Source organism: Delphinus delphis, chromosome 2, assembly GCF_949987515.2.
Source record: "Delphinus delphis chromosome 2, mDelDel1.2, whole genome shotgun sequence".
NCBI classification, from domain to species: Eukaryota; Metazoa; Chordata; class Mammalia; order Artiodactyla; family Delphinidae; genus Delphinus; species Delphinus delphis.
The window spans coordinates 16,962,304-16,977,063 of NC_082684.1; positions in this window are offsets into that span (position 1 = coordinate 16,962,304).

Consider the following 14,760-nt stretch of genomic DNA (forward strand, 5'->3'; position numbering starts at 1 on the left):
GGACTGAGGGTCCAGAGGAAGAACACAGGCTGTCATCTCCCCTACTTCTTATCCCACCCAAGAATGCATATGGGAACACACTGAATGAGATTCTGCTAAAATTCACTATTATGTTTTTAGAGAAAATGAATGTCAACAAATAGAATTCTTAGTATTGCTGGGAATTAGCAATTTAGTCATACCTCACGACTTAACCTAACACAAGTCTGTCTTGAAACTGGAGTTGGGAATCACTGGATAGTCTCAATTTTTATAAATTCATGATCCAGTTGCACCTTCATTATAGATACTGCCAAAGTGAATAGAAGTTAAGCACAATGCAGTTGGGGTCATGTTTCAGGACAGTGAAGACTAGAATTAAACCCTTCACGAATGCACGGCACCTAGTGCTACACATGGGTGTAGCTGGCAAGTGTGCAGAGTTGCTCTGTGTTTAACTATAAGATCTTCAAAGACATACCTACTGTCCAGCTTTATGAATTTGGCAAGTTATTTAAACATCCTCTGCCTCCATTTTCTGTTCTGAATGTGAGGCGGCTTATATTGTTTTGGTGGGATTTTCTAGTAATAAAAGAGAGGAGCTATATAAAATCTTTAGTATAGTCCTTAGCATAACTAGCTCTATTATTGGCCTAGCTCATTTTCCATTAAGTATTTGTTCATAGGCATGATGTATATGGTATGATCAATGAAGCACCATTGGAAGGAATGAAACCAGGATTCTGGAAGAGAGCACTTATATGCCAATACTTGTGCAAGCTTGCTTTACACGTCATCAAATCTAACCCTCATCCCAACTCTCCCCATAGATTTACTTATTCCTTTTTTACGATGAAGACACTGAAGCTTCAGGAATTGAAATAACAGACCATATAAGAAGGTGACACAGGTGGGATTTGAACGCAGATTTGTACAAGCTCAAACCATATGCTCTTTTTACTATGGTAAGAAAATGAAGAAATTTCAGCCTGACCATCGCAAGGGACCTTCTGGCAATACACAGATGAGCTTCCCTAAGAAAAGGATTATTATTGTGTTTTACTCTGGAACCACATGGTTGAAAAATAACTAAACATTCTCTTATGAAAAAAGTCACAGAAGAGGATCTGAATCACATTCACAGTGAAAAATGGATTTAAAAAATGCCTGTCTTTGAAAAGAAAGTGCTAAAAGAAATAAGCTCCTGATGTACACAGAAATGGTAATAAACCTGCAAATCACAGTATTGGTCAGTAGGAGAGCCAGGAGGTCCCCAACACACCAGTGTTGACTTAATACAGTTCCCATAAATCAACAGGCCCTGTTAACTCAGGGTTCAGGGCACATCGCACACAGAAGGGCAACTTTTAAACTCTTCTTCATTCCTGAGTCCAAAAAGGACCTTGATTAAGTGTGAGGAAAAGGGAGTATGACGCTAATGAAATATAAACAAAGTAACTATTTTTATTCTGTTTTGGGGGAGGTGAGGTGGGACTGACAAGCCACATCTCACACCCAACCCTGCTCTTTCCCTACTGAAAGCTCAAGAAATGAAAAGATGGCTTTGTTGACAGGAGCACCTCCCCCCACCCGACCTTGGCAGTGGCGGGTTCGAAAAGGAAATGAGGGATGGTGTGTACACCCAGTGTAAACACTCTGGTTCCCGTGAGTTCCTAGGGCTAGAAGTTAAAGTATTTCTAACTTTAAAATAGACTTAGTCACCATATTTCAAATGATCCCCATTGCAGTACCTATAAAGACCTCACCTTGTTAGCTCTCCACCTCTCTCTCATTACCTTCCTGTAGGAAATTTTAACTCCATCCATGATTTAGGGAACATTTCTGATCAACACCATTTTCCATCTAGGTGGTTTTGTCAAGTGGATTGAGAATCACATTTATTCCACGAAGGTGATTGAAGGGGAGTGGATAGAGCCATAGATTTTTCTCCTCCTTACTCGATGTTCTGGGTATTATATAGTAATGAGATACTGCTCAGTTAGTTTTGATCAAATCACATAAAATCTTCCATGTTAAATTTTTCAGTTTAGGAATGCCTTTCATTTTTAACATGCTAAGCACGGTTTTTGTAGTTTGGTTAGCTTTGTATCTTTGATTTCACATTTCGTATTTTTACTGCTTTGTGAGTATTCATTAAAATCGTTCATTCTCATTACAAATAAAAATTAGAAAAAGGCCAAACAGAATGTCAAATGTGCTGGCTTAAGGACTAGAAGGCAATACTCCATCCCTTTGTATGCTATGGAAAATTGCTAATTTCCATAAGAAATTTAATTATTTTCTCTATAGTCATCCAGAGAGATGAAACAAGATGGAATAAAGTTCATTCAGGCAACTTTGCTATTGTGCTAATAATTTGATTAAAATTAACACAAAACAAGGGCCTAGCTTTTAACTTACTGGTAGTGAGATTTAATTTTTCTGTGTGAGAGTTATATTCAAGATCCAGGTCTAACATACTTTTGTGACAGGAAGATTAAAGACACTTGGAAAACTGCCATAATTTTCTCCTTAGTTCTTAAAAGACCACTATAACTCAGAAAGCATTCACTTTATATTCAAGTACAATGTTAATGGCTTATAGCTTCAGAGCTTAAGAATGGTTAGGAAAAATATTACTCCCAGTTCTCTATTTGTGTGTCCAGGGAGACAAGAAAATAAATTTATTCTAAAATAAGCAAACTTACTTCATCTTTTCTCCATATGCCTTAGTCTTGTAACATTTGCTTTAGATGAAGGAACACTGTGTCACCAAATTGCTTACATCTTAAAACATTAAAATATTATCTTCAGAATCACAAAAGACTGCGAAATATAAACTGCTTATTTATTGCCATTGTACTGTAGCATAAGAATTAACATGAAACAACATGGTGGGGGAGGAGAGACAGGACTCATGCTTGAATCTCTTCTCTTTGCATCTATACTCACTGCCTGGTGATGTCATCCAGCTTCATGGCTTTAAATGGCATCTATATGATGATAACTCTCAAATTAATATCTATAGCTTAGACCTTTTACTTGAACTTCAGACTCATATATCCAATTACCTACTTGACATCACCACTGGGATAACAAATAGGCATATTGAATTTACATGTTGAAAGTGATTTCACCCCTTAAACTTGCTTTTCCTGAAGTCCTTTCTATCTCAGTAAATGGGAACTCTAGCTCTTCAGCTACTCAGGTTAAGAAATCTTGGCTTCCTTGAATCTTTCCCTTCTCTCACTCTCCACTTTTAATTTAGGAACAAATGCTACTAGCTACACTTTAAGGAAAAATTCAAAACCACATCAATGTCTCACCACTTCCACTGTGACCACCTTGGCCCAAGTCTCCATCATCTTTTGCATGTATTACTGCAAACCATCTTACCTGTGAGCTCTGCTTTCACCCTTGGTCTATTCTCAACAAAAAAGCCAGTCTGCCTCTCTTAAAACACGTCTAATCAGGTCACTCCTTTGCTCAAAACTTTCCAGTGGCTTCCCACATTGTCTAGAGAAAACAAGAAAGTTCTTTGAACTTCTGCAAGGCCCTACACCATCTAAGTTTTTCCAGCTCTCTCCTTTTTAACCCCACCAGACATTTTGCTTTCTCTTGTACTTGCTGAATACAACTTAGTAAAATAGTTTTTAGCACATCAACTGGCACCTGGTAAATGGCTAGTAAGTGTTATTTTCAGTGAATGAATAAAGGAAAAAACAAAGAGAAGTCAGGAAATATTTTAGAATATTTTAGTTGTTCCTAGTCCCCGATATGTTTTCAGTTGCTATTCTTTAATTCAGATATTTCTGATATTATTGTGTACAGATAGAATTTTATGATACTTTCAATCAATATTTATTAGTGACTACTGTGTACCCGGGATTATATGTTTTGGCCCTCAGGTATACAGAATTGCATCCCATGTGATCTCTTGACTCAGGAACTAGAATCTTATACCTGCCTTCTATTTGTACCTTTTTCACATATGATACATAAGAGAAGTACCGGCTGTGTATCTGATTATGGACCCAGTACCAACTTATTTTAAACAGAGATGGATACCAGAATTCTGTGGGCTGTTGACAGTACCAAAATTTGTTTTGCTGCTACCCAATCTGGCTTAGTTACCAACATTTAAAACTGCAGGGATGGAAGTGGGAGAGAGATGTACAAAAGTGTGTATTTGCATTTTCTCTTGAAAAATCAGGAGACCTGGCAGTCTTGGGCCTCTTCATAGCATTCAGCTGAAAATGAATAGCAGATGCTCACCTTCAAAGAAGGTTCCTGGCTCCAGATTGTCAGATGGGTTCACAGACCAAGGGGGAGGAAAAACTTGATATAATAGCAATTTTTCTTTTGCATAGCCATTTGTATTTCATAAAGCTTTCACATATTGTGTTTCATGGTATCCTAAAGACAATCTTTTAGAGTAAAAGGTGTTATCTTCAATTTTACAGCTAAAGGAGCTGAGTCTGAAAGAGTTTAATGACTTATCTTAATGACTCAGCTTATAAGAAACTATCGTCATCATCTCCTTCTTCACCACCATGATAATTTACATTATTGAGTGCTTATTTTGAGACAAACACTGTCTTAAGCATCTTTTATATGTAGATGCATTAATCTTCCCAATAACTCTGAGAAAGGCACTGTTAGTCTTCTTATTTTCCAATGAGGGAATGAATGACTGGTAACATCAGTAACATGCCCAGGGTTTCAAAGCTGATAGTGACTGGACCAGAATTTAAATTTAGACAGTCAAGTTTAGAGCCCAGTTTTAACCACTGGACTATAGTATCATGTTTAATATAGCCTAGGTCTGTCTAACTCTAAAGACACTATTACAGACTTGGAGGGCACAGAGTGACATAGTGAACCAAATTTGGATCCCCATAAACACTAGTGGAGAAAAGAGGCTCCTGGAGATAGTGGAAACAATCTTAGTGTCCTTCTCCTTAGGGACTATGAATCTACATGGGGACATTCTGCCCATGACCCCACCATGCAGTCCACCTTAGGAGTATTCCAGTGTAAATAAAGCAAAGCATCTGTTCATGGAAACTCACTCAATTAGAACATTTTTGGGTTTTTTCATCTCTGAATTCCTAGTGCCTATACCTGTGCCAGGTACCCTGTCGAATTCTGCTTACAGAATGTTTTCTGCACTGGTTTGAAAATTGACTAACTTTTCTAAAACCTCCCCAAATTTCTTGATTTGACCAAATTGAATGCTGTTAAAAATGGACACAGAAGAAAAAGTGGGTGTCATGATCAAGGTAAAGATGAAATTGGTGTTAGCTGACTATAGATTCTTGTACATCTAGGAAGAAACAATATGCTCCCAACTTATCCTTGCTTAGGATAGATGTGTCTGGTCAAGATGCATTATTAATGACATCTCTCAGAACACAGTTTAGCTGCCATGAGCCCCCATTTCTGGTAGCTTGCCTTGCTGTTATTGTGGAAGTTAACCGAAAGTCAATGTATCATTTTTACAAACAAGGTAAGCAATATGGTATCCCAACCACTTGATAGGAACTAATGTTTCTGTCTTCCACCTCCCACATCTATTCAGTAAGGTTTCTTTTCCAAGGCTATCAAAAGGGTAGAGGTAATTTTTAACTGGTATAATTCCTCCTAAAACTCAGTTGGAGGAATGTCTATTTTGGGTTCAATTCCTTTACATTGTTTAAGGAGTCAGAATTTTTAACAATATTATAATTGAACCATTCTTCAAACTGGGTCACCCTAATTGGCATTATTTTTTTTCTTTTTTTTGCATGCTTTTAATCAAATCATGTTCAAGAAGTGAGCCAAAACCTAGTCCCGTCCCTATGACTTTTTCTTCTCCTTTATCTCCCCATCTCTGCTGACCTCCACTGGGAAATTCTCCAAATCTTACATTTTTTTCTAATTCTATGTTATTCTCCAAATTATGGACATTATAAATAAAACTTTAAGAAATCTTCTCTACAATACTTACTAAAAATGTATTGAATAAGTAATGTACATGAATGGGGACTAAAAATGTATTGAATAAGTAATGTATATGAACGAGGATTTCTAAGTTCTTCCAGGCATCTCCTGAATCCACATTTCCACCCATGGAAAGCTCATTCTGAGTTTGAGCAATTGTATTAGTATTATTATACTGACATTTTTAATTGGATGGTTTATTACTTTATTAGTTTCCTGGGGATGTGGTAACAAACTCCTCAGTCTGGGTGGCTTAAAACAACAGAAATGAATTCTCTCACAGTTCTGAAGTCTAGAAGTTCAAAATCAAGTTCTCAGCAGGATCTTGCTCTCTCTGAAGGGTCTAGGGAAAAATCCTGCCTTGCTTCTTCCTAACTTCTGGGGACTCTCGACAACCCTTGGTGTTTCTTGGCTTATAGACTGATCTTAGCCTTCATAGTCACATGGCCTTCTTCCCTGTGTATTTCTCTGTCTCTGAGTATGTCTCAGCCTCTCTTTCCTCACTTTGAGAGGACACCAGTCATTGGATTTAAGGCCCACCCTAAAGTGTGACTTTATTTTAACTAATTATATCAACACAGACTATTCCAAATAAGGTCACATTTTGAGGTTCTGAATGGACATGGATTTTGAGGGGACACTATTCAACCAACTGTATATGGGTAGAAGAAAGGGTATACTAAATGGTATACTAAGTTTAATCCTGAAATGGAGAGTAGTTAGATATACCTTTAGTGTGAGGTTTTATGTTTATCGGGCTAGGAGTTTTCTGTGTTTACTCTTTGCTGTAGCTGTGGTGTCAGAAGCTAAAATTTCCTCTACTGTCCTTGTTTTTGTTTCTCTTTTTGTTTTGGGGTTTTCCTAGAGATTTCTTAAATAGGATCTGAGGCTTGCATCTCTTTTAGCTCTAATCCCCTGTTGTTATACAGCATCCCTATTGATGTGGTATAAGATTTTAGGGAAGAGGAAGCATTCTACATTCTTAACGATTAGTTTTCAGTCTTTCAGTGAGCCTGAGTTGGGTAATTGTCTTTCTCCATGCTGAAGACTAGAGGGGGCTGGAGTTAGATCTTTCCTTCCTCCACTATGGAAGGTTAAACGGGCCTGGAGTTAAATATTTTTTCCCCCATGTTTGTTAAGCTTTGGTAAAAATCCCAGTTTGGTTAAGCTCTGGTAAAATTGGTTCCCTTGAGGGCAGTTCTAGTTGAGAAGAATAGAAAGCTCTGGGTATATTTCAAAACAGTTATTTTTCCTCTCTTTCTTACTAGAAGAATGAGGGTTTTCTCCACAATGAGAATTTGTTAGCATGCTTAGAGGTGAAACTCACAAGTGTGCCCTGCCTCAGCACTGCATCCCATTGGAGTTCTTAATTCTCACAATAATATACATTGAACACATAGCAATTCTTCAATTATAGTTTAAATTTTTCCTAAGAATATTGGCTAGGGCTGTGGGCTTCTCCTTATAAGCTGTGGTTTTCTGTCTCTAATTTTCAAGGTAGCAGTTTGCCCTGTGACCTCAATTCTCTGATGGACTTAAGAGGAGCTGTTGATTTTCAGTGTGTTCAGCGTTTTTCTTTCTGTGAAGGCAGGAGAATGACTTCTAAGCTCTATATGTGAGACTGGAAACCCCAGAGGTCTGAAATGGAGATTTTGATAATAGCAGTCTACTTCTACTGTGTGCCAGACTCTCTAATCTTCATAATAAACCAGTAACATTTTATTATTCCTTATCCCAATTGTAGAACTTGGAGCTCTAGCTGGTTGTGTAACTTGTTCAAGAGGTAGAACTGGGATTGGAAACCAAATCACTTTGTTCAAATTATAACTACCATGTTACACCATGGTCATAAGAAGGCTAGTCTCTTGTCTCTACTTAAGAGAATCAGAGTAAGTCTCCTGACTTCATAAGGATAGGAGCTTAATATGAAATAAAGTGTATGAATAGTGTAACATGAATAAATCATATTTGCTATCAGGCACTTTAGTTACTGTTTCCATACAAGTTGTCTTTTGTGAGTCATAATAAAATGTGACTTCATGTTCCATGAACATCCTGACCTCCTGACAGCATCACACTTCGCAAGCCACAACCCAGCTAGAGAAAGTTGTCGTCACTAACAACTGGAGCTTTCCTTGTAGTCCACTTAGAATCACATCATCAGTACAAATTAAATTGATGCAACTGAATCAGCAGGTGTCTGTGTATAAGAGAACCCTGTGTACTTATTCCAAAGAACTGGATTCTCACCCTAATTTTTCCTGTACCATCTGGGCACAGAACACAGGTCACAACAACTGAGTCTTAGATTTCAGAAGGGAAATATCAGGTAAGGTCTCAAGTTCTTTTTCAGTCTAAGAGTCTAAGTATTGATCTAAAACAAACAACATCCTTCTTCCTTGAGAAGGGTAAGAAGGGCAGAGGGTGGCATGGAGTGATCTATATAAGACAATGTACATTTTGAAATCTTTTTACACTCATTGGGAAAACTAAATAAAGTCAAAGCATTAATTACTAAAGTTTACTGTTCAATATGTCTAAACCCGGCTTATCAGTATAGCCACCTGTTTCTTTCTTCACCTAACAGTGGATCCTAAATCATTTTACCCCATTCGCCATCGTTGTTATTTATTATTTGCTTTTTAAAGCAAAATTCAAAACCCTCCCTATATTCTAAAAAATAATCAGTGTCCCCTAAGGTAATTATTTAGGGCTGTAGAGAAGATTGGTGTCAAAAGATAGTATGTGTGCTTTGACAACATTTCCCCTCTAATGCCTTGTTATGCAGAAATCCAAGGATATTGGGAAAGGCAGGACTAACTGCCTGGGACTCAGGGAACCTCCCCAGACAAAAAGGTTCCAGAGTACCAATTCTTTCCTCTTTGAGCTTTATGATTAACAGAGCCTATCTCAAGATTGACATAGACTTAAGTGAATTCGATGGGCAATAAAAGACACTGATTTCCATGGCACTTTCTCATAAGAGAACTTAATAGCAAATGACTGAGTCACTTGAATTGTTGACCCAAGCTGTACATCCAGGCCTGATAATCATGAGGAATTGTTGATTCTCTTAACCCAGCCATTTGGTATTATGGATACACTTTGTCATTACTGTTAGTGAATATAAATTTTAAATAAAGTACCATAGTAAAGGGAGCAGAAGCATGGGACAGAGCCTTCTCCTTCTTATTATTCTACTGCCTGACAGACAGAGGCTCCAGCAGAGGTGTGAGCACAGCAGGACTGTGCCTAAGGCCAGCCTGATGCATCAGTGATGCTCATGGCAATGATAGAGGACTTTCCAATTCTACCCCCAGTTGGTTCTAGTTGGTTCTCTCTAGGTACCTCCACAGTGAAGTCCTTGTCATTGGCCAAAGTTCTTTAGTTATGACACACAGCTTCTTCCACAGTGATGACCGGGCAAGCTGAGAGTCTTGTTCTGAAGAAATCAGCTCTTAATTGGGGTTTTAGTGGCACTGAGTCCCCAGTAGAACCCTTGATTTCTGCTCAAGGGGGAATCCTGATCAAGACAGAATTGTATGAATATACATCTTAAGGAATGGAACTGACCTGGTGGAGAAAAAGGAATATTCTGTGTCCTGGTAGGAGTATTGAATTATGTTATTTGGCAATTAAAATATATGTGATTTAATTTACACCCCAGACAAATAAAGTGGGGCATGCTAGTTATGTTATTGACTATTAGGTCTTTAAATCTTGTTACCATGAAGTGTAAGAGCCGAACATTAATTTAGTGACTAATTATATTAAATATAGGCAATAAAAGGATGGATTCTGGAGCCAGAATACTTGGGTTTAAATGTTGGCTCTACCACTTCCTAGCTTTATGACCTTGGCCATATGTGAACTCTCTTGTCTCTCTGCTCCCTCATCCCCAAAATATGAAGAAATAATAGTCTTTATTTCAGAGTTGTATTGAGAACTAAACAAGCTGATGAAAAGTACTTAGAACTATCCCAAGTAAGAGATTAAGTCTTTAATACCTCTTTGTAGTATTAGGTATGTGCATCTTTCTTACACAAAAATAAGTTTTTAAGGTTTAATTATACCTTAGAATTGCCATTGTACATAAACGTGCCTCTAAATCTGTCATCAATAGAGATGCATTGGCCAGTTGAGAATGCATTCCTGCTTAATGAGAGAGCCCTACACTACTGGATGAATGTGTTCTTTTACTAGGAAAGCAACTGGTGGCGATGGCCTGGGTCAGCCAGGATCTGAAGTTCACACCATCTTGGACTCTCAAGAGACAGAAGCAGGAGTTCTTCCCTGTTGCCCTGTGCCTGGCATCTGTTAATTGAGAGAGAGGCGGGTGCATGAGATACATAGCTCAGCACTGAGCACGGATGAGAGATTCCCAAGAGAAGTTTTAAAAACCTATTTTCTTTGGAGTCAGGCCTTCTAAACCTGACTTCGTTTTTTCAGCTGCATCTAAATGTGTGTGTGTGTGTGTGTGTGTGTGTGTGTGTGTGTGTGTTTATCTTCAGACATTTTCCCCCTTTCCTCGGAGAAGCAGTCTGGTCAGAACTCACATTTTTTCACTCTGTCTTACAAAGAGGTGTTTGGGGGAAGACTGTTTTTCTTTTTCTTTTTACTGGGTCCACTTTTTTATTTTTTATGATGAGTGCTTTTCCTAGGGCCTCTTCTAAGATGGCAAATTGAGTTAAATTTTAGGAGCTGTAGTGATGCATTTGTAAAGGAGCAGCAAGATGTCTGGGACTGAAATGCAGTCAGATCTTACCTAGGAATTGCAGCATCAAGCTAATGAACTTCTCCATGACCCTTGACATTAGCACGTTCTTCTAACATCAAGCTAGGAAAACCATCAGAAGTATAGAGGAAATATACAGTCGTTTGAATGTAAAAATCAACAGTTATTTTCATGCAATTGAGTTTCTGAGCTCTTTCTTCAGCAATAAAGAAATATAAAACATATGAAAATAGAGTAAATATTGTGATAAGATAAATGGTAATTCCTTAATGAAAAGCAATTCATAATCACCCCTTTTATTTAAAAAGCAAAATGAGAAAGATAATATTTTAGGACTTTTTAAAAAAAAATCTCTTTGTTAAAAGGCCAATTTTGTGTAAATGTCTGTTAATATGAGCTTTTATCATGAAAAATCCCAAGGTTTCTTTGGCTCATTATCTACAAGTTAGAAGTAAAACTCACATGTCATCGAAATCAGACATCTGTTTTTAGGGAACTGCACTGTAGAACTCCAGAATTGCTGTTGCTTTCTATTTTAAATAATCTTAAAATCTCTTATATTACATAACACTTATTTATTCATCTTTCAAGTATTCCTTGACTGCCTATTAAGTGCTTCTAGTCAATGATCTAGCTGGAGCTGGAAAAACACATGTTCCTGACCCTCGAAGAGTTTCAGGACTGGAAGGAAAGAACCATTTCTTATGATACTTTTTACTTAACTATTTAGCTGACTCTGCTTTATCATTAACTGATTGAAGGTGGGGTTAATGTACAATTCTTTGTATACTCACTGATGCCTAATACAGTGGTGGCAAAAGGTGGACGTTCAACTCGCGTTGATTAGCATGGTGTTAAAGAAATTAGTCTATTTGACAATTATCTTTTTCTCCAAAAAAGTGTGTAATTGTAAGAAATAATACAGAGATCATGATCAAAAGCCGGTTTTTCTTCTCTTCTACTTCCTCTGAAACTTTATTCAGGCATTTGATGGAGGCAGTCTTCCCCCTTTCCAGAATACCAACTCCAGCAGATCCCATGACTTTGTCTCATTATTCTTAGGTCCTGTCAACACTTTAAGTCATAGATAGAGTCTCAAAGCAGTACTTAGCCTGTATAGTAAAGTATAAGAATTTAAGCTTAAACTTGACATAGGGTTAAATATTTCCATCTTTCAGAACTGATTCAGTCTGAGTAAGAGAGCACAGATGGAACCTCTGTCTTCTTTATTAGGCTCACTCCTGCCTTTCTTGCTAGTTGCCCTTTACCCCTGTCAAGGTCTCTCTACGTGTGTGTATATGTTGAGGGGTCAGTGGAGGAATGTAAGGGTGCCCAGCTTACCTAGCCATGTTTCATCCTCTCTGGGTCGTGTAGATTAGTAATGGTGTTGGTCACCTTCTCTCATAGCAACTGCATGGAATCTTTGGTTGCTCCCTTTGTCAGTCTTGAACTTCTGTGGTATACATGCAGCTGCTTTCCACTGCTTCTCCATCAGCTGCTCAAGGAGTCTGTGGACAAGATCTAAAGAGGGTTCCATACCAGCGTTCTCAGGGGTGGGACCTTCATCTGACTTCAAGTGAACTTTGGCTCTTATGCCTTGACAGTGTATGAGAGAAGGACTTTTCCTCTACCCTCTTAGATTCTATGACTGGGGTTTTTGAATTAAATGGACAAAAGACACATTAACAGGAGAAAAAACCGACAAATTTTATTCATGCTAATATTTTTATGTGGCACAAGGGACTTCTTGGGAAGAAGTAAAAACCTCAAAGAAGCGGTTAGATCCAAGGGCTTATATATCATTTTGACAAAGAGCGATAAATTGTGGTGACACGATAAGACAAAGGAAAAGGGGGCTTTGGGCTAGGGGTGGTAAATTATAGAAAAGTTTATAGAAAATATGTGAGGGAAAGTAATGGAAAATGAAAGTTATTTTGGCAAGATTTTTTTGTAAAGACTCATCTCAGCAACCACACCCCATCTCTGGTGTTAAGAATGTTTTTCTCTTCCAGATACAGGGAAGGCACATGTCTCATGGGAAATGTATGCCTTGCTTTCAGGTAGAGGGGGAGAGAACAGAGAAACTTCCTGCATCTGCAGTTTTTCAGTTGCTTTCGGCTCAAAATAATATCCAAAGTGACATATTTGAGGTGGTATATTCTGTCAAGGGGGCAGGAGTCCCAGGACAACAGCAGTCCCCTGGGATGGTCTCCAACTCATGAATCTGGACATCACTGAGTTTCCAAGCAAAACCAGGTCCACAGTGTGATGTAGCTTTCTTATTGTACCTGCACTATGACCTCTGTGTCTACTCAATGTAGGAAATAATTTTTGGAGCTTTCTGAGTGTTCCTTTTGAATTCTCCTCTTCCTCTCAACACACACACACACACACACACACACACTCACTCACTCACTTGACTTGGGGTTAGAAAGTAGCAAGTCTCCCCTTTGTTGTGAAGGGGGAATGCTCACAACACAAAGATAGTTCTCTCCAAATAAATCTCTCTCCTAACTGCCAGATCCTTTTTATATCCTTTATCACACTGAGGGATCCCAGTGTTGTGGGACAGTTTTACCTCACACTTATTTTCTTATGAAGAGAACTTCTTCTTGTGTCTCATGGTGAAGTCAGTCAGAGAAGGTCCAGGTCTAAGATTCCAGCTGTGGTACCAATGTAAAGTTTGCCAGTTCACTGGTTTGCTTTCTCTAAGAGTTACTGTGTGTGCAGGAAAGAGTTTGGTTTTGTGTGTCTTCAAGGAAGAATCATCCAAATGAAATTTACTGCTTGCAACGTGCTCTAGTGTGACAATGAAGAGTAATACCAAGTAGTTTTTCAGGCCCCCTGAAAATAGTGATTATAGAAACTGTTTTGGGATTGATGATAATGGCTTATGGGGAAACAATACAGTTAATCCCATTCATGGGCTGAGAAATTTTCATCCAGAACAAGGGTAGGCAAACTATGGTCTGTGAGTCAAACATGACCCATCAGCAGTATTCTTAAATAAAGTTTTATTGAAACACACACAAGCTCATTTGCTTATGTATTGTCTATGGATTATTTTGTGCTATAATGCAGGGTTGAGTAGTTGCAACAAAGACCATGTGGCTTAAAATATATAATGTATAAGCCTGTAGAGAAAATATTTATGAACTCTGATGTAAAAGGACTCCCAAGCTGATTACTATGTTAAATACAAAGAAAGCTCATCTGTGTGAATGGTCCTTCTTCCACATGCTAAAATAAGGAAAACACCCTACTCCATTTTAATTGCATTGTTGAGAAACAAGAAGTCTTGCTGCTGCTTTGGTCCTGGACTCTGTTTCACTTGATTTTTCTTGAGTTGCAGTGTTTCTAGATTGTTTTGAGTTGTAACTCTTTTTTTCTTCTTGAAACTGTCGATATATGTTCTATTTATTTGTTCATTTAACAAATATCATTTGAGGACCTGTCATAAAGTAGGTACTGAGCTACGTGTTAGGGATATAACATGAAGCAGATCAAGTGACTTATTCACTCAAGTGTCTTGGGATCTAGTGGGGAGGTAGGTCAGTAAATGGGCAGTTATAGAATCCTGGAGTAATAACCAGGACAGAGCCAAGAACAGGACATTAGGGAGCTGATAGAAGAGGCACCTAATGCAGTTTTGTGGGGCTGCACAGGGGCCAAGTGGGAAGTCCTACCAGAAGAAACAGTGCTAAAGATGAGAACTGATGGCTGAGCAGAGGTTAGATAGCCACGAGGGAATTAGGAAAACAAAAACTATTTTCAGGTAGAGAGAACAGAAACCAAAGACCTGGAAGAAGGCATGCCACAGTGAATTTGAGAACTAGAGCCAGCCTTGTTTCCCGAATTTCTTCATTTAGTGAAAATCACAGAAAATGGTAAAATTTTTATGCCACTGTATTACTCAGAGGTCTTCAGAGAAACAAAAACAACAGGATTTAGGTATAGATATAGATATAGACACAGGTACAGAAAGATTATTATGAGGAATTGGCTCATACAATTATAGAGGCTGTCAAGTCCAAATTTGCAGAGTAGCCCAGAGGGCTAGAAAC